The following is a 21,103-nucleotide window of genomic DNA, read 5'->3' on the forward strand; positions in this document are numbered from 1 at the left end:
TTGACTAACTCCAGTAAAAAAAAATATATGATCATCTCTGTCGATATTTGTGGTCTTTCATGGATAGAAATATCGAAAATTCCAATCAAACTAAATCTCACACTGCACTTTTTCTCAAATTTCCGGGTCAATGATCTTCAATCTAACCCCAGATTGTAGTCCATTCGTAATTACACGCATTTTTTCAACCATGTATCCTTGACGCTAGTTACTAAACTCGTTTAATGAAATATTAGCCTGGGTGCCTGGTGTTGCCCGAGTGTTAGGCAGTGTGTATTGGGCAAGGCAGGCAGGCTCGAACTCGTATTCTGAAGGAGGAAAAGAAACGTGATAAAAAAAGGTCACGTCTTTGCTGTTGCACCCATCGCCAAACCGGAAGTGACAAATATTTAAATGAAGGTTAGTCACTCTAAAAGAGGGGATGGCTTTGGAAAATATCAGCGAAAAGAGAGACTCCCTCCTTGTAGAAAAGTGCCCAGTTTAGAGTGAAGGAATTAATGTTTTAGCCAATATTTCGATATTTGTCGTCCGTAGGGTTGAGCTTCAAAACGATACCTAACTCGTGAAAACCTGTCGCATCTGTCGAAAGTTTTAGCGAGACATACAAATAAACAAACATACATGCATACATTTGAACAGACGGATGAGATTTATATTATAGATAACATATCACAAAAGGAAACATATATTAAATGTGAGAAAGACGGCTGAAAAGGAAGTTTCTTTATAAAATACGCACAATGTGAAAATATACGTGATTGATCTGTATGCCAAACAATTTGTAACTAAACGAAAACTCACGCATGAACTGATCGATATCTTTACAATTATGTTACGTTTTTATAATGTGTAAAAGACGAAGCGACCAACGTACTATAATTATTTTTAAAAAAACATAAACATGGCATATTGTATTCTTACTTTCGTCGCTGCATGATTTCCTTAAACGCCTTTAACGCGATCCTTTCATAGCGAGTATTTGATGTTCTTTAATCAAATATCTTATTTATGCTTTCTAAAAGGATTCACTACAGTCATATTTTGACAACCTATCCGTTTCCATGTCCACGCTCTGCATGTTTCCAAACAGGCTCTTGTTATCTCACACACTCTCTTAGAGTCATATGACGTCATATTCTTTTCTATTAATTCTCAGAGCCCATCAATGTTTATTAAGGGTTAACCTAGTTAACCTCAGCTGAACTTTCATTTTCTGTTATACTGAACTAACTATTTTATAATGTAATGGGTTTACTCGTATCATAGCTAACAGTAACACAAAAGAATAGTTTGATTCACTGCAACATTATATTATGAATCAATTCTGAGATGAGTATTCCAGATAGTTATATTATGGATTAATGCTCTATTCTATAAAATCCCATGAAGGGACGAAAAGATGTAATGTTCATGATTACATTTATAACCCAGCATACATGAATGCTTAAGTTAAATACAAATATTACAGCAAGCTTCAGAGAATAATCGGAATGAAACATATCTGATCACATCGGCGGCTACACTACTGGTTAGTTTAGTCTCTTAATCTCGCGTGTAATTACATTGATGAATTTCGTTTAAACTCCGCTCAAAATCCCTATTCATTTATCTGCTTTCTATTTGATGCAAGCGGGGAGACCCGATGTTGCCTGGGATATAATGAGGATCAATAGACGTTCCAAACTCCAATATTTTTATTGTCATAAAATCGATGAAATCCCACATTTTCCAATCAAATCGATTAATTGCATGCTCTAGTTGGGGACCCATTGTGGTGAACCGTAAGGAAACCCCACCTGCCTCTCCGCAGCGATTTAGTCCACAATACATTCTAGTTCACATTGTACTGTTGATTTTATAAAAATATTTTTTATAAGTAGCGTCTTGTATTAAAGTTTAAAATGCAAAAGTCAAATATCATGGTTTAATTGTGCTCTAAACAGAAATATTAATTTCGAACGCGCCCCGGTGATAGCAAAGAACCTACTGTTGATTATATATGCCTGGCTTTTTGGGATATGCATTGATACTGGCTTGAATTTAGGTTTCACATGAAAAAGTCAAGTATCATGGTGCAATTGTTTTAACAGAAATATTCATTTTGAACGCGCCCCTGACATATAAGAGAATCTACTATTGATTTTATATGCCGATTCTTTAGGCTTGTCTGGTAAAAACACTTCTCAAATGCGTTTGTGATAGTAGGCTGTATAAGGTATTTTTCATTTATATTCCGTCGGTAGAAGTCATAAGTATTCCCGAGTTCGATAAAAAAGATTCCTGAATTCGCCAAGATAAACGCGAAGAAGGGCAAAGGTTACACCGAACGAAACATTATGCGAATAGTAATTAAGATGAGAGCAGTAGTCCGAATGTTTGAAATAATACAACTTATCAAACTATCATCTAAAAAATTCCGAAATATTGTAGAAATTTTATTTTTATATTTTATTTATTTACCTCCCCTTCCTTTCCCCCCTCTAATTGGTATATTTTCTTCTCTCTTTCTCCCCTTCTTTTCTCTGACTCTCTCGGTGAATCTGGTGCTACTACTTCTGGCTGTGTCTCGCGATATTCGATAAAAGGAAGAAGAAAAAAACACAACAGACTGGCAGAAGAAAAGGGAGGCACCAGAGCGGTGTTAGGCTTTTGAAAACACCAGAGCGGTGTTAGGCTTTTGAAAACGCCAGAGCGGTGTTGCTACTTTGGAATTGCGACAGAGTAGTTTTGCAGCCTCTGCTTTACACCAAAACGGTGTTGCGACCTTCGAACTAAAGCACCAGAGTGGTTTTGCGAACTGTGATATGCCAAAAGAAAAAAAGCAAGTAAAAAGTATATTTGTTATAAGTGTTCTTTATGAACCGCGAGAGGGACTGATTTGGCAGCCCAGCCGAACTATACATTTCCTTCCTTTCCTATTTTTCTTTCTGATAAAATTTATACCGGTTTACCTTGCCCTTTCTTTTTTTTATGTGATTAAATTTCTTTAGAACACTTAGTCTCGTGCAACGGAATAAAATTCGTTGAACGTGACGATAAAATTCCCGTTAATATAAAAAGTTAATAGCTAACACTTTCAGACATTAAGTTTCTTTGGGAAGTTTACAAAATCTAATATATAGACGGCTAAAAGTCTGCCGATTGTCTATTTGTCGATCCGTCTGTCTACATCTTTTAAACTCTATCTTCTCCGAAACTAAAAGTCGCAGAGCGGCGCCAGGCGCCTAAAATGATTAGATTTTTTACAGGCCTTTTATGGGTCTTTAGTCTATTAAAATAGTATTTAAGGAGTCAAAAATGGGTCAAAATTGTTAAAAATCGTTATACATTTCGTACATTTATATTAGTTTATTTTTTTAATTTTTAATCAGTGCATATGCGCATTACGTTGGTACAGTGGTAACGTTATCAAATTTGTGTGCTACTGTTTCGATTTCAGCTAATGCCACCCAAATACTGTTTTTTTTTTAACTTTTAAAATAGCGACTCTATAATAGTATATATGAAATCATGACAAAATAAAATATATTTTACGCCCAGGCAAAGCACCCTCCTCACTGGTATTAAAATAAGAATATACCAAATGCCCAAAGTTTAAAATAAAACGAAAATTTGGGCCAGGGTTGGTCGAAGATCATCAAATATTTTTATCATTGTTGAGTAGGAGGAAGCATAGAAAAGGAAAAGTAAAGAGACAAGTGGGCAGTTTAAAAAGAGATTAGAAGTATTAGAATATAAAACAGGGAAACCTAAATTATCTTTTGGATAGGTAATAAGAAACTAGCTACCCGTGTCCTAGTGTTGCCCGGGAAACAATAACTTAAGTGATTCGATGATTGTACGGAAATGTTAATTTGTTTAAAATGGGTAGTAAAATATAAATGTTATAATTTCAGCAAGGTTAATAAAATGCAGAATCACCACTTATGGCTGACGGAAGGGGAGCGTGCGACCCCCGTAAATTAAATAAAGGGTTCCATTCGATATTTTGTGCAGATTCCCGAGTTCGATGGAAAGATTACCGAAAACGACAAGACACATCTGAAGGTCGGTGATTATATCGATCGAAACGTTGGGAAAACGACACTCAAGGTGAGTTGAGTAGTTTTAAGAATAAAAAAAATTCACTCTTAATGAACTAATTTTTAATAAATTGTCACAATAAAAATTGGGTAATATTGAGGGCATTTCTTGCAAACATGTCGACCGTTCTTTGCTTTCTTGACGGTCACACAGATTGACTCATTCGGTGGTTAAAATATTGAAAATAGTGCAGCTTTTAGGTCGACCACCTGTAAGTGAAAGAAGCAAGAATCGACTCGGCGTAAAGGGGGCAATCAATATTCTTCATATTGGTAATTGTTTAATTGTAAGAAGCCAATGAATGTAATTTGGATAATAGAACGACTGTTACTATAAAATTGACTGGACATTTGGATTCCGCGGATTCCAGGCTCAACAAAAATAACAGATATTTTTGATAAACATACGATACAACTGAAAGCACAACCGATGGTTTGAGCTTAAACCAAACACTCTACTCTCAAAACTAACCCTTAGTTAAGCTAGACAGTACGTAGCATTTTCAGCGAGAAAAAAAAACTGTACAACATTTTAGCGTTAATTCTTACAAAAATATTTCCCTAAAAGTCGTATATTATCTACATAAATCAGCAGTTGCATTAGAACTGTTTTGCCTTTTTATAGCTTAATTTGCCTTACCACCAACACGAGCCAGAATAACGTTCGATGACTTACAGATTTTCATGATCTAAATAACACATTGTCCTATAAATCGCCGACCAGATCAGATAATAAAACTCACAGGATAGCAGCCGGTACAGGTAAATAATATATGGAGTTTCCTATTATACAATCATCTCTACATACGTCGTATTATCTCTCAAGACAATATATGACGTATATCTAGCCTAATATTCTGACAGCAACTAATTAATAATTCACCGATATCACATTATCAATCTTAGCATTTTTTTTTTTTTACAAAATTAGTCGATTTAAAAAAAATTCCACATAACACTCATCGCATTTGGAATTTTTAAATCTATAGTAAACTTAAAAACTATATATATATATATATATATATATATATATATATATATATATATATATATATATATAGCGCTAACGCAAAAGTATTGGATTTTTCTTCATAACTTTAATTAGGGTTAAAGATTTTACCTAAAATTGGGTCAGCATATTCCGATTACCATTCTAACTAATATTAACCATAAACCTATCCTTAACCCTAACCCTAACTCATAGCATTTGGAATTTTTTAATCTATACAAAATGTCGCAAGAATATAAATGCCAGTTAATTAGCATTGTGTTACGAATGTTTACTTGTTTGTTAAAAAAAAAATGAAAAGAATTATTTACTCACCAATAAAACCGAATGTTAATTGTATTGACTCACCTGAAAATATCAAAAGAAAAGAGTATTATTAGTGTTACTATTGTTTGTGTCCTGAAAAAAAAGACATAACGAAGAGAAGAATTACATTTTTTAACAAACCAATCAAGTATTTATAAAAAAAAATTAATACTATCTCTGTGCGATTAAATTTGAAATGCAACGGTTGCAATTGTCTCTAAATGGAACCTGTTCTACAATAGTGCTGTACTACATTCTTTAATGGAGATGAAGCGAAAAGTTATCTTTGATCAATGAAAAATGCTTAGAAAAGTAAATGTTACACATATACGGACAGTTGTAAAAGCAAATGTATGCGAGGAACCCAGCTTGATCATTAGAAATTTAAGGAAAGTAAATATAAGTTCCCGGATATTAACTTTAATGTTACAAGAAAAATCACACAGCATAACTACGTTAAAATACCGGTTACGGCCAGATCCCTGAAGTTAAGAAAAGTTGACTCTGGTCAGTACTAAAATGGGTGACCATTTGGTATTCCAGGTGCTGTATGTGCTCTCCGCTTATTGTCCCGCGCAGTGTTCTCAGTCGGTCTCGGGCATCTTCTTGCTAGTGGATTCAATCATTTCGATTCAGGAGAGCCGTCGTTAGGAATTGCGTAATCCTTGCCTCACAATTGTACGCGCAATTACCCTTACATGGGTGTCCATTGTCTCTTGAGACTGAACGGAGGCATCGATAAAAAATCAACACAGTTAAGGGCGGAGAAAACTATAATTTGTGTCTGGATAAAATCATTGCAAATGCTTTTTTTACAAAGAAGTCGCCACTCAAAAAGCTCTGAAGTCAATCAAGGATAAACATTCATGCGTTTAGGGTAGTTAGTAAGACCACAGTGTAATGATCAGTAATGGTGGGAATTAGTAGAATTGGATTATATAAGGGAGCAGCTTAACAAGAACTTGTTTTCATTAAACTCGAAAACAACCATGTTGTAATCAAAACCACAAACACACTGACTATTAAAAGCGAACTCATCTCGACTTGTAGACGCAGGAATAATTCACTCATATCTCTTCTTACGCTCAATTAATAACCGTTTCTTTATTTATGTTTCTCAATCCAAACTTACCTTTCTATTTTAAGACAAGCATACAAACAGGGTAAGCTCTACTGCTTTCCACAGACAACTGCTAGGTAAGAAAATCGAACATACAGAACCTACTTGATTATGATGAGTTTATCAAACTGCGTTCTTCGCATACATTTGTTTTTGAAACTGTTGGTATATGCATGCCATTTTTTTCCAAGCATTTTCCATAGATCAAAGATAATCTTTCGATTTATCTCCATAAAAAACTTTGCGACTTAATCGCTCTATTCCAGCTTGAGTCATTAAAACAATACATTTCCCGGGCATTTTCCCGATTATATTTGTATTTTTTAATGTTTTACTTTTGGAATCCGTTGAGATGAGGTTTCATAATTTGTGTATTCATTCTTTTGTGGATTGCTATCCTCATTTTCATAGTTGTTGTTTCACTACATTTCGGCCGACTTATCATCTGGCCCGTTTCAGGTGATTAATCGCGACTGGATACGAATGCCGTCTAGTAACTTATCTCCAGTAATTACTATCTGCCATAGTTGTCTCACTACGTTTTGGCCAACTAATTCTCCGACCTGCTTGGGTAGGATTTAAACCGCTATCTTCAGACAACCATAGAAGAAACCGTACAGACTCAACGCCTCTGTCCACTGCGCCAGTACATACATTACTGGGGATAAGTTACAAGACATATCATTCCTATCCTGTCGATGTTAATCTCCTGAAGAAGGCAAAAGGATGAGTTGGGTGAAAAGTGCTGATGCAACAACTATGAAGATGAGGATAATATCCTTCTTTCCAGAGATGAATGAACTTTTTTCCGACTGTACAGAGATATCATTAATATAACTATCACGGCAATACCTTAGATACTTAGATTTAACAGACAAATCAGTATCGACGCAATTCTGATAAAGTTAAATATCTTACACAGTCTTGGGTGCCAAAATTAAGATATATAAACCATCCTATAAATCAAACTGGATATCAAGTACATCAAAATATGGTGATCACATCTCCTACGTTTTTTATTAACATTAATTGAAGGATCTTAGATTTTTCATTCAGTCATGAAACTCTTAAACAAACAGCACGATACTACGATAAAATACTTCGCAAAAGAGAATTCAAAGACAAACTCTCATATTTATCCACCCAACTGTATACATTTAACGACCACATCAGGAAGATAAATATCGTCTGTTTCTTGGCAAACTTTTATCTCTGTACCAAATCACATTTTTTTTTTTATAATTATTAGGTAATTTTTCCCCCAATAAACAAATCATTAAATAATAAATAGATTATTAAATACTAAACACATTATTAAATACGAAACATTTATGTTTACTAGCTGGGCGCTCGCTGTTGTCCGATCGCTTAAACATATTTTAATTTATGCAGATTGTGTATGTATTATTATAGAATCAGTCCTTTGTTAAATATTTTACAATACGAGGAATAATTCAGCCGGTGTACTAATTCGCATAAAGTAAAAATAATAATGATAATGTCGTTTATCAAATTCCGTCTATGTTTGTTTACAATATCATATCAGCTAATATTTGGGTTTGACGATGAATGCCCTGGAAAAGTCACTTCTGATTAATGTTTAGTTTTAAAATATGTAAACGAAGAAATGATTTGCGGCGATTTTAAATGGCACCTATTTTTTATCGTAAATTGAACTCATTAATAATAAAAAATAAAATACAATTGTAAAGTGCATCATAACCTAGGCAGAGGGGGACCATCCGATCTCTATTCAACCTCTCTCCCACAGAAGAGACGTTGCGAGCCTACCTTTGTTTTATCGTTATTTCCATGGCAGGTGCTCGTCTGAACTCCAATCTCTGGTCTCCCCTCGTCAATCTTTCACGAAAAACACCCGTCTAGCTGAATCCACTGTGAAAAGTTTCCCCCACTCTTTAGCTGTGCCTAAATCAAAACGTGGATTCCATGAACAAAGCTTCTTTCTTAGAACTGCACGCCTGTGGAACTCTGTTCCGTCTGCCTGTTTCCCACCGGACTACAACTTGGATGTGTTCGAGTCCAACGTTAAAAAGTTCCCAATGAACCGCCCCCTTAAGTAAACACTTCATCAAATCTCCACACTAACGTACTGTACTTGCAATAACCCTTATCCCTGAGTGGCTTCCGGGCCTTGATAAGTGGTGACCACCGTGTAAAAAAATATATATATTCTACTACTAAGCTACATCTCCAGATTACAATAGTTTTGTTTTTATAAGAAGAAGAAATCTTTCCCTATAAATTTCTTTTTTATTTTAAAAAGACTACTTTTAGGATCGGGTCTTTCCGATTTTCGATACTTTTTTTTTTTTTACACAGTGATCACCACTTATCAAGGCCCGGAAGCCACTCACGGATAAGGGTTATTGCAAGTACATTACGTTAGTGTGGAGATTTGATGAAGTGTTTACTTAAGGGGGCGGTTCATTAGGAATTTGTTAACATTGGACTTTAAGTCATCCAAGTTGTAGTCCGGAGGGAAGCAGACAGACGGAACAGAGTTCCACAGGCGGGCAGTTCTAAGAAAGAAGCTTTGTTCATGGAATCCGCGTTTTGATTTAGGCACAGATATAGAGTGGGGGAAATTTTTCACTCACAGTGGATTCAGCTAGACGGGTGTTTTTCGTGAAAGATTGGCGAGGGGGGACCAGGGATTGGAGTTCAGACGAGCACCTGCCATGAAAATAACGATAAAACAAGGATAGGCTCGCAACGTCTCTTCTGTGGGAGAGAGGTTGAAGGGTAGAGAAAAAGGCATCCCCTACTAAGCCACAAAGTCTATTTTGTACTCTGTCAAGGCATGATAGGCTGTTTTTGGCCGCTCCTGCCCAGATATGGCAACAGTATTCAATCCTTGGACGTACTTGGCTTTTATATAGATAGAGAATTGCATCAGTAGTGAGATATCTTCTGGAACGGTAGAAGGATCCCACCATCTTTCCAGCAACCTTGGCAACAGACTTGATGTACGTGTTCCATTTCAGATCAGGAGTAAAGGTCAAATCCAGAAGCTTGTCAAAACACGGGGCCTCACCCAGACGAGAGCCATCCATCAAAATTGATGCCAGCTGAGGATCAGAGCGTTGATGATGTAAGGATAGGAGTTTGGTTTTGGATGCGTTAAAGGTAACCAGCCACATCTTCCCCCACTGAACCACGCGCTCGAGATCAGAGGAGAGAGAATCAGAGAGAACTTTGTCATTTACAGCCTTTGATGTGTTGCCGTAGATGGTCGTGTCATCAGCATAGATGTCAACGAATGATTTAAGTATGTGTTTAGGGAGGTCATTGATGTAGATCAGGAAGAGAGTTGGCCCCAGGATTGACCCCTGAGGGACTCCAGCATTTATATTGCAGGCCTCCGATTTTTGTCCATCTACCACTACTCTTATGAGCCTATCGGAGAGAAATGATTTAATGATTGAGAAAACATTTCCAGTTATACCGTAGCTGGAAATCTTGTGAAGTAGACCCTTATGCCATACCTTGTCGAAGGCCTTTGATATGTCAAGGGCAATTGCCCTAGAAAGGAAGCCTTTGTCAAGAGATTCACTAATCCTGTGGGATATAACCGTCAGCACATCTGCGGTAGATCTTGCAGAGCGGAAACCATATTGTGTGTCACTAAGAAGGTTATTCCTGCTGAGGTGGTTGCCTATTTCTCTATTTAATATGGATTATAGCAACTTACTCATAACGCACAGGAGACTTATTGGTCTGTACTGAGAGGGAGATAACTTATCACCTGAATTCTTAAATACAGGGCAAACTGATTGGGTCTTCCAGGGAGTCGGAAAGCACTTCTCCTTAAGGCAGCGCTTAAATAGTTTCGTAAGTATGGGAGCAAGTTCTGGTTGAAGATTTTTTAACACTATAATTGGGATGCCATCAGGGCCAGTTGCTTTACTGGAATCTAGGTTCTTGATTAGCTTGGCGACCCCATGCACAGATATTTGTATGTTACCTAGCTTGTTCTGTGTTATAGGAGGAAATATGGGGAGTTGATGACCTTCGTCGCATAGGGTAGAATTAGCTGCAAAGTTGTTTGCAAATAGTTTGGCCTTGTCTGATGCTGACGAGATGACCTCTGATCCATTGATAATGGTTGGGATAGAACGCACACTTCTTTCAGGATCCTATTTGTTATTTGCCAAAACTGGTGGGATCTAAGCCGCTGATCAGCTACCTTGGATTTAACAGACTGGGCATATAGCTCTCTTGCATTTTTTATTACTCTTTTACAGTGGTTGCTGGCAGACCTGAAAGCAGCATTAGTCTCAGTGCATCTATTACGTTGGTAGCTATGGAAAAAGTGATTTCTGTGCGCGATAGCAGCAGCACATTCTGGGGAGAACCATGGCTGGCTGTTAGGTTTTTGTTGGAATTTTTTAGATGGTATGAATTGGTCTATGCCTACAATTAACCATTCGGTCAGATATGATACTATAGGGGGCACTTCCTTTTTAAACATGGAGTGCAGAAGTAAATCATATATGAATGCACGGAAGCTATCCCAGTCAGCCATAGAGTATCGGTATACAGTACGGTGGAGGGGTACGTCTGGGGGCTTCTTACATTTCGTTTTTATCTTAACTGATACTACGGAATGGTCGGAGGATCTTAGAGGAGAATGAACGGAACATGAACATAGCTCAGGGGAAGTTGAGAGAAAAAGGTCTAAGAGGCTTGCATATTGACCGGGTGTATCGGGCACACGGGTGGGTTCGATAACAATCTGAGTGAGGTCATAAGCAATGGCAAAATCATGACAAAACCTCCCCTCATCATCTGTCTTATTTGAATGGGTCAGCCATTCCACGTTATGGACGTTGAAGTCACTACAGATGTGGATGTTAGCCGAGGGATGTGAAGATAGTATGTGGTCTATTTTCTCAGATATGCTCTTAAAGATAGTAACTCTGCTGTTGTGGGGCCTATAGAGGGCAAATATAAATGCAGTGGTGTTAGCAAGTGCAACCCTGAAGCACATATAGGGTAAATTAGGATCTTCTCTAGAAGGTGAATTTCTGTACAAAACTGTAGAACACTACTAGACATAAAAATTACCTTTGTATGAAATTTGCAAAAGCCATGAGGAATAGAACTCACACAAAAAATAACTTTTATATGATTGTACCTATTTACAATGCCTCTCCACGGGACAGTTAGACACCAGGGTCGTTTTTTAACGTGGAGAAAAGGTACAAAAATAAAAATTGTCTCAGTCGTGAAGGATTTCTCCTCCACTGAAAGAGAACGAGAAATGGAAGTGTCGCATCTGAAGAACAGATACTACACTTTGATCGTAGCCAAAAGGCCAAGAACATTATATAAGAATAGTTTATATAATTATAGAGGTAGATAGAGATAAATAAAATTAATAAATATAAATTTAATAAATACTAAATATAAATTTTATATGTTTATTAAACACATTATTGAATGTTATTATTAAATGTTAAACACATTATTAAATACTAAACACATTATTAAATAAGAATGCAGTCAAGATCAGGGACTCTAGCACATTAAATACGAAAGACAATCTCTTTTAAGCCAAGAACAAATTAAAGCGCGGATGGTTACGCGGAATCAAAGAAAACTGCTCCGTAAGCGGGGATTGCAACATTAAATCCCTAGTATACAAGGAAACTGTCAACCGGCCACCTAACGACAGAATTGAATCGTACATAGATATGCCACAAGATATCTTTAAACAGAATAAAAACAAACACAACATTAGCGACTTGGCAATGGCTATTGAAATATGAAGGGACTCCCGTTACTATCAAATGGAAATTTACGGAGAGACCATCTTGAACTTTGGATTTCTTTGCAAATCGGAGAAATTTTACATCCTATTAAGTATAAACGACCCTGGAAACTGTATCAACCGTGGATGAGAAATGTTCAAAGGATGCATTTTTAGATAGCGAATACATCAACAAGGGACAAGAAATTTTCAAATGATGCATTAATAAGGAATGGATGGCGGGTGTTTTTAATAAACTTATTATATCCGTATTATTCGTACTATGTGGATTCTTCAGACTACTGTTCTGATCTTGAATGCCATTTTCACAATTTTTCGGTCGATGCAACCTTTGACCTTCTTTAGGTGTATCTTGTAAAACTCAGTAATTTTTCTGTCGAACTCGGGAATTTTCACAGTATTTCGAACGAACCCCTTTATTTACTTTACGAGGATAGCATGCTCTTGTTTAGTCGGCCATAACTGGATAGAGGTCCTAAGTAAATTATAATTGTATTTTTGGTCACACACACTAAGAATTGAACCTTAAACATCCAGTAGAATATCAGTATTACAATTCATTTTTCCAAGTACTCTTACCTTAGCCTTCAGGAGAATATCAGTGTTACAATTCATTTTTCCAAGTATTCTTACCTTAGCCTTCAGGAGAATATCAGTGTTACAATTCATTTTTCCAAGTATTCTTACCTTAGCCTTCAGGAGAATATCAGTGCTACAATTCATTTTTCCAAGTATTCTTACCTTAGCCTTCAGGAGAATATCAGTGTTACAATTCATTTTTCCAAGTATTCTTACCTTAGCCTTCAGGAGAATATCAGTGTTACAATTCATTTTTCCAAGTATTCTTACCTTAGCCTTCAGGAGAATATCAGTGTTACAATTCATTTTTCCAAGTATTCTTACCTTAGCCTTCAGGAGAATATCAGTGTTACAATTCATTTTTCCAAGTATTCTGCACCACAGATTCTTGCAAAATTTCTAGGATACAAATTAAGAAAGTTCGAAGAATCCAAATGATACGAATTATTATTTTATTTTTATCAAATCTTGCTCATTGTCGGATTAGATGGACATCCGTGTTATTAAATCAAATTATATTTTATAAAACTGTAAAAGTTGTTCTATCGAAAACTTTAAAAGACTAAAATAGAAATGAAACAGACGATTCGTAAATCAAATTTATAAAAGTGACAGAACGATTCAAGTCTACTCAAATGGCGTCCATTAATTTTAAATGACAGCGAAGACGCTGAAGCGAAAATTGTTATTCTTACAATAAGACGATTTCGGAAATCTGAAAATTATTTAACAATGATATATATATATATATATATATATATATATATATATATATATATATATATATGTGTGTGTGTGTGTGTGTGTGTGTGTGTGTGTGTGTGTGTGTGTGTAAAATCAAAATTTAAAATAAAATAATTCGTCTCCACTTATCCTGCAATTTTATAACCAATAATAAAAAAGTATAAATACACTAAGCCTCTAAGAAAAAAAACAAACAACAACAGCAATCGCTCCTGACGACGATCGGATATACAGATAGAAAGCGTTTGAGAAGAATATGGCTGAACAACAACTACTGGGCGCCATAATATACAACATGCCAGCTGAACTAATAAAAAAAGACCGCTCGGCGAATTGAAAAGATATTAAAAAAAATCAGAAAAGAGAATAACTCTGTCGTGTTCAATGAGACGTGCTTGAATAATGAGTTACTGCCAAAATATATAAATATATGTATATATATATATATATATCAAAATTAAAACTCCCCTCTTTGGTAGAGCACTCTCGTAAATTATCTTACTCGCTACTTAATTTAGCTGAAATAATGCGAAGCTCGCGATTTGTTTACAAACAAACGTTTGAGCCCTCTACGAGTAGCGGACGGATGTTTATTTAAATAATCGTTCGGACAGGTTAATTTCGGCCACCGATTCCGTAGTCAAGGGGTAGGACTGCCGACTGTCATCACGACGGTTCTAGGTTCGATCCTCGGCTTGGGAGAGGTGTTAGTCTAGCGGCACTGATGAGTTGTGATACAACGAAACAGGTCTGTATGTCGATGACTAAAATATATTTTATATATATATATATATATATATATGTAGTAATAATATCTAGTCATAAATAGTAATATATAATGTTGATTGTACATGTAGAAAACAAAATAAGTTCAAGGTTCTTGTCTGTATTTTTTTCTTTTTTTGAGATGAGGTGTTTTCATTTACAGTTACCCAAAGGTGCTGAGTTCAATCCTGAACGAAGGCAGTGAAAAGTAACATTCAAAACAGAGAATCAGCAACTATGTCCCAGAGCCTAGCTGGAGTCCGAACACGGTACCCCCGTTATAATAATAAAGGGTTGGGTTCGAGACTTCTAACAAACGGTTCCCCAGTTCGATACAAAACACCTGATGAAGGCCGGAGGGCAAAACGGCCGAAACGTTGTGACTATAACAACCAAGATGAGGAAGTCAGTCCGACAATCTCAATCAAGTTCAAGGTTCCTAAAATTCTCCGGAAGGATCCGCAGTGAATAAATTACTTGATAAAAATTAAGCTGTAAAAATTACACTCTTCCAGGGTTTAATGGTTCAATCTTCAGTGCAGGCGACACTCGAAATTCCTGAGAACTTCTACTCAGTCATTATTAACGTACACATGGTGATATGGTACACAATTACACGCATATCGCGGTATGATGTTGGTATACCATTGCATATATGTCCTGTATGGTACTATGGTACGCGTTACACAACATACTCTTTATGGTACGGTATCATACAACATAACGTCTGCTTTCTGGTGCGCTTAATTTATTTCAAATACCTAACCCCACACTTGTCATAATTCAACTTAATTTGATCTCAATGAAAAACATGCTTCTTTTCTTCTGTCTAACTTTCCTTTTTCTATCTCCTCTTTTTTTTAATATATTTTCTCTCTGTCTATCTCTCTCTCTCTCTATTTCTCTCTATATATTATATATCTATATTAAACAGCCTACAGAAAATGAACTCTGATTTATGAAAAGAATGAGCTGTAAATTTAGGTGTGTGTGTGTGTGTGTGTGTGTGTGTGTGTGTGTGTGTGTGTGTCTGGTCCCGAATAGGCTCCTATATGATTGACTATTTTAAAAAACTGATTACATATAATGATAGAAGATGTATCGAGAAACAGGAATGGGAAGGTTTGGTCTGGCATAACGGTGGTTCTTAAAACTGTGGGGTCTGCGTTCGCGCCTGGTCCACAAAGTATGGAAATAAAAAAATTAAAAATTAAAAAAAGACGTTTACAAGTGTTTTTGATATAGATGTACATAAGAATACTTTGATAAGTATGTTTTAACTTAAAGAAGAATGGTATAATAAAATTGTGGGGTCTGCGTTTGCGCCTGGCCTCCATAGAATGGAAATAGGCAAAAACTTTAATAAAGACTTTTCATATCTATCAGCGTGAGTATACTTTGATAATTATGTTTCAGTTTGAAGAAATATGGTATAATAAAATTATGGGGTGTTTGTTCGCGCCTGACCTCCATAGAATGGAAATATGTCACAAAGTTTAACAAGGTTTTTTAATATAGATGTACATAATATTGTGATAAGTGTTTCAGTGTGAACAGGTATGGTATAATAAATTATGGGGCTTATCTATTTTATTTTTACTTTCATCATATTTTACTTTGGTTTTGATACCCCCAAATTCGAAGCTATCTCTTTACAACCCTTCCTTTTCATAACTTATCATACTTTAATAAATCAGAGTCCATTTTCTGTAGGCTGTTTTTGAACGCACTCAAGGACGGGTACTTTGCTAGTATATATATATATATATATATATATATATATATATATATATATATATATATATATATATATATATATATATATTTGTTCTTCATAGGTTTTGATTTCATTTTCGATTCAAGCTGATTCACCCAAGTCACATGGATGTATATTTTTATTTTTGAAATGACAACCTCCTTATATATAAGAATCGATAGAACAATAACTCTATAATAATATATACGAAATCTGCATGAATTAAAAAAAATATATCTACGAGTATTTTACGACCGGGCTAAGCCGGGTGTAACTGCTAGCTTAGATAAATACTTTTGCAGTTTTAATAAAAGAGCTACAATAATATCAGGACGTCTCCATTTACGCTGAACATCCACAGAATGTCAAAATCAATATATCACATATGAAATAGTCCGCTGTGGAATTTCAACAGGTCATGCTAGCATTTCTGGTCATGACTTACAAAATACGATTAAATAATGTTTCTTCATTATTTATTCTTGATGGATAGAAAGATTGATGAATTGAAAGATAGATATATAGAGAGATAGATGTGATATATATATATATATATATATATATATATATATATATATATATATATATATATATGAGATGGATTAAAAGATAGATTGATAGATTGATATCCATATTTAATGAATAGGACTTGTCATGTTACTTTATTACAATATTCATTCAGTTTAATCCGATTATATCACAAGCGACTTTCATCCTAATTAAATCTAATATTATTGTTATTTGGATAGTTTTTTTGTCGACATTATTTATTCAATCTGGTGTACAACAAGAGGGAAGAAAACAAACTTTTCGGAATTAACAAAACTAGAATCTCTCTAACATCTGGAAAGGCACGTAAAAATAAGCGAACGGACAAAATCTTTACTGTTGGCTAAAATCAATCACATATTTAAATAAACATTTCATGTAACCAGATATAAAATATGACAAACAGAAAGCATAAAACAACAAGTCGAAAGTAGTTTCCTCATCTATGTATCAATAATCCCTGATAAACCCTCACAGGATTATATATATATATATATATATATATATATATATATATATATATAATGTATATATATAATGTATATATATATAATGTATATATATAATATACATAATGTATATATGTATATATATAATATATATATAATGTATATATATAATGTATATATAATGTATATATATAATGTATATATATAATGTATATATATAATGTATATATATAATGTATATATATATAATGTATATATATATAATGTATATAAATAATGTATATATATAATGTATATATATAATGTATATATATATAATGTATATATATAATGTATATATATAATATATATAATGTATATATACATTATATATATAATGTATATATATAATGTATATATACATTATGTATATATAATGTATATATATAATGTATATATATAATGTATATATATAATGTATATATAATGTATGTATATAATGTATATATATAATGTATATATATAATGTATATATATAATGTATATATAATGTATATATACATAATGTATATATATATTTAATGTATATATATAATGTATATATACATAATGTATATATATAATGTATATATAATGTATATACATATAATGTAAATATATATAATGTTATATATATATATATAATGTATATATATATAATGGATATGTATATAATGCATATATATATAATATATATATATAATGTATATATATATATATAATGTATATATATAATGAATATATATAATGGATATATATATAATATATATATAATGTATATATATAATGTATATATATATAATATGTATATAATGTATATATATAATGTATATATATAATATATATAATGTATATATATAATATATATATATAATATATATAATGTATATATATAATATATATAATGTATATATATAATGTATATATATAATGTATATATAATATATATATAATGTATATAATGGATATATATAATGGATATATAATGTATATATATAATGTATATATGTATATAATGTATATATATAATGTATATATATAATGTATATATATAATGTATATATATAATGTATATATATAATATATATATAATGTATATATATAATGTATATATATAATGTATATATATAATGTATATATATAATGCATATATATATAATGTATATATATAATGTATATTTATAATGTATATATATACATAATGTATATATAATGTATGTATATATAATGTATGTATATATATAATGTATGTATATATATAATTTATGTATATATATAATGTATATATATAATGTATATATATAATGTATATATATAATGTATATATATAATGTATATATATAATGTATGTATATATAATGTATGTATATATAATGTATGTATATATAATGTATATATATAATGTATGTATATATAATGTATGTATATATATAATGTATGTATATATATAATGTATATATATAATGTATATATAATGTATGTATATAGATATATATATAATGTATGTATATAGATATATATATATAATGTATGTATATAGATAGATATATGTATAATGTATGTATATATAATGTATTTATATATATAATGTATGTATATATATAATTGTATATATATATTTAATGCATGTATATATATAATGTATATATATAATGTATGTATATATAATGTATGTATATATATAATGTATGTATATGTATGCATGTATATAATGTATGTATATATATAATGTATGTATATATATTATGTATGTATATGTATGTATATATATAATTATGTCTATGTATATCAGAGAGGCGGTAGCACTCTCTATATAGGGATGGCCCGTACACACCTATATACGCCTACAAAACAAAACTATCCAAATCTCAACTAAAATCAACTTATAAGTTTCAAAAAACACATATTCTTACAAAGAAGCGTCTTACGAATCCAGCGAGTGTCAGAACGTCGGTTAAAATGTCAAAAGAGAGGAAAAAAAGGGTACAAAAATGGCCAATTGTTCTTCTTTCTTCTTTCTTCTTCTGCTTTCTTCTTTCTTTTGAGACGATGTATCTCGGTGTACGAACGGTCTCTAACAACAGTTCAAGCATCAATCGACTGCACTTTTCACGTAGAAGTGCAGTGACCCATCGTTTTTTAGCTTACTCCATAATTAAATAAGATTACGTGTAATAACAAGTTTTAAACACTATATACCCAATGTAGACAGACCACTTCGAACACGGAACTTCTCTCAAAAGGGACAGCTCCAAATAATACACCGGATGCTCACAGACGTTCCAGTTTGCCAGTGGCCTATATTTCTTGGACGCTGAATATTTCAGGTAAACGTTAAGGTTTTTTCTTTAAACAGTAACCCACCAGCGTTAATGAAACCACGAAATCTTTATCTCAGTTGATCAAAATTGTTATAAGAGTAACCTATCAGCAAGTACAACATCAAAAAACAATGTTATAAAAACAAATAATTCTTCAGATTTTGGACTGTAAAATATGTACAACATGTCAATGCTGTGACCAGGATTCGAACCTAGGTTAGCACGGTCACAACGTGGGGTCCTAACCTCTAGACGACCACGGCTAACACGGACGTCTGTCGCTCTTGGCAGAAAGACACATGACTACTGTAAAACCATTGAAAAATAAGGAGGAAACTTGAAATTCTCACGCATGCGCAAAAATACACTATAGCAACCATTGTTAAATGCAGCTGAATCTCTTCGCTCGCTAAGAAAAGTAGATCAGACCAGTTCTTCTAAGAACTCACCAAACGCCAAAGGAAATAAGTTAAATTAACCGCAAAAGAAACTGCAAGAAAGTCATCTTCTAAGAACTCACTGGAAGCTGACCAAAAAGAATCAAAATCCAAGCCCTAGCCACAAAAATAACTAGATATTGTGGCTACTATACACAATCTACTAATAAAAACAAGTAAGTTTTCTAAAATAAACTACAATAAATTAACCAAGTAACCTCACACTGTCACTGATTAGGACTTCATATAAAGATAACAACTACACTATTGGTGTATATACCGTTCCACACTTTAACTATTGGTGACGGGGCAGTATATCAATTCTACGAGAGTTGTCTTGCTATAAGATAAGTGATATTATAGTAAGATACACATAAGTGTTATATGTTTACATTTAATAAAAAATGCCAAAGTCAGCATGTAGTAAAAAAGCTCAGAGAAATATAGACTATGAAAAAAACAAAGTCAAGGTATTATCTGAGCAAAAAGAATACTATCAGAAAAATGCTGAAATAATAAAAATTAAGTATCATGCAAATCCTGAGGCAAAGAAGGCTGCCTCACGTGCTGACTCAAAAACACGGTATAACAGGGATCCTGAGGGGAAAAAATTGCCTCACGTGCTCTTTATAACAAAGAACCAGGAAAAAAGAAGGCTGCCTCACGTGCTGACTCAAAAGCACGGTATAACAGGGATTCTGAGGAGAAAAAAGCTGCCTCACGTGCTCTTTATAACAAAGAACCAGAAAAAAAGAAGGCTGCCTCACGTGCTCTTTATAACAAAGAACCAGAAAAAAGAAGGCTGCCTCACGTGCTGACTCAAAAGCACGGTATAACAGGGATTCCGAGGGATAAAAAGCTGCCTCACGTGCTCTTTATAACAAAGAACCAGAAAAAAAGAAGGCTGCCTCACGTGCTGACTCAAAAGCACGATATAACAGGGATCCCAAGGGGAAAAAGCTGCCTCATGCACAAACTATTATAAATATAAATATCAAAAACTGCCAAATCTTTGCCAAAACGCCAAAGAATGAACCAAGAAAAATTTAATAGTGAAGGTATGAACATATTAGAACTTTATAATACTCTAATTGTTTTATCAGAGAGGCGGTAGCACTCTCTATGTAATATAGAACCGATGGAGGACCAAGAGGCAACTCCTAAGGCCCAAAAC

The 21,103-nt window shown here is 33.5% G+C and overlaps 1 protein-coding gene and 1 pseudogene across 1 annotated transcript in view; both read right to left on the reverse strand.

Moving 5' to 3' along the window:
* The window catches only part of LOC145241367 (RYamide receptor-like), a 735,032-nt gene that overhangs the window by 420,762 nt on the left and 293,167 nt on the right, over positions 1–21,103 (reverse strand). The window lies entirely within an intron of this gene.
* On the reverse strand, positions 11,654–11,868 carry LOC145241781 (U2 spliceosomal RNA; annotated as a pseudogene).

The sequence above is a fragment of the Euprymna scolopes genome, chromosome 20 (assembly GCF_053919585.1).
Source record: "Euprymna scolopes isolate OS-2025 chromosome 20, ASM5391958v1, whole genome shotgun sequence".
Taxonomy (NCBI): Eukaryota; Metazoa; Mollusca; class Cephalopoda; order Sepiida; family Sepiolidae; genus Euprymna; species Euprymna scolopes.